Here is a 907-nt window from a genome sequence, read left to right as displayed (position 1 = left end):
GTACTGCAACAAGAATAGGGCTTCCAACTAATCTACTCCCAGTCAAGGCTTTTATTTAAATTACTTAATTTCTCCAATTTAATTTCCTGTTTATTCAACTCAAACTCTTTTTGAAAAAATCTGATTAATAAAATAGCACACTTTTCTGCAACTCGTTGGGAGACGACCTGGGATTCATATTCCCAGTATTTTAATTTTAATTTTTGTGACAACCCTTCTAAATTGATAAGTGGATTTCTGGTTGGTTAAGAACTATACTTGCAACGCATATCTTATAACAATTCTTAATTCGCTAATTTCTGCCACGTCACATTCCCCAAGAAAAGCTTGAAAACCTGGGAAGATGTAATGAATAGATTCTTAACAAGGTTCTACCCTCCACAAAAAGTAAATAGGCTAAGAACTAAAGTGCAGACATTCAGACAGCAGGATGGTGAGACTCTTTATGAAGCTTGGGAGAGATTCAAAGATTTGACAAGGAAATGCCCCTGATATGTTTAATGAGTGGGTGCAACTTCATATCTTTTATGAAGGGCTGAATTGTGAATCAATGAAAGTCATAGACCACTCATCTGAAGGGTCCCTTAACAAGAAAAAGACCATTGAAGAAGCCATTGATGTTATAGAGATAGTGGCTGACAATGAGTATTTCTATGCCTCGGACAGAAGCAACAACAGGGGAGTCTTGGAATTAAACCATATGGATGCAATCCTGGCCCATAATAAGATGATCACCAAGCAACTGGCTGAATTGACCAAGCAAATTGAGAAGAATTAGACTGTAGCTATCCACACTCAATCATCACCTCAAGGAGATTTGGACACAGAAGAAGGAGTTAACTGGGAGGAAGCTAATTATCTTGGAAATTCATCTAGGCAAGCTAATGATCCATACTTTAAAACTTAT

General features: G+C 37.0%; 1 non-coding gene across 1 annotated transcript; it reads right to left on the bottom strand.

The window, feature by feature from the left end:
- Positions 1-393: 393 nt before the first annotated feature.
- On the bottom strand, positions 394-499 carry LOC112724247 (small nucleolar RNA R71). The gene has a single exon (XR_003163420.1). It is a non-coding gene; the product is annotated as a small nucleolar RNA R71 (small nucleolar RNA).
- Positions 500-907: the final 408 nt, after the last annotated feature.

The sequence above is a fragment of the Arachis hypogaea genome, chromosome 11 (genome assembly GCF_003086295.3).
Source record: "Arachis hypogaea cultivar Tifrunner chromosome 11, arahy.Tifrunner.gnm2.J5K5, whole genome shotgun sequence".
NCBI lineage: Eukaryota > Viridiplantae > Streptophyta > Magnoliopsida > Fabales > Fabaceae > Arachis > Arachis hypogaea.
The sequence above is the reverse complement of the archived record's forward strand: the minus strand, read 5'-3'. Positions and strand labels throughout refer to the sequence as shown.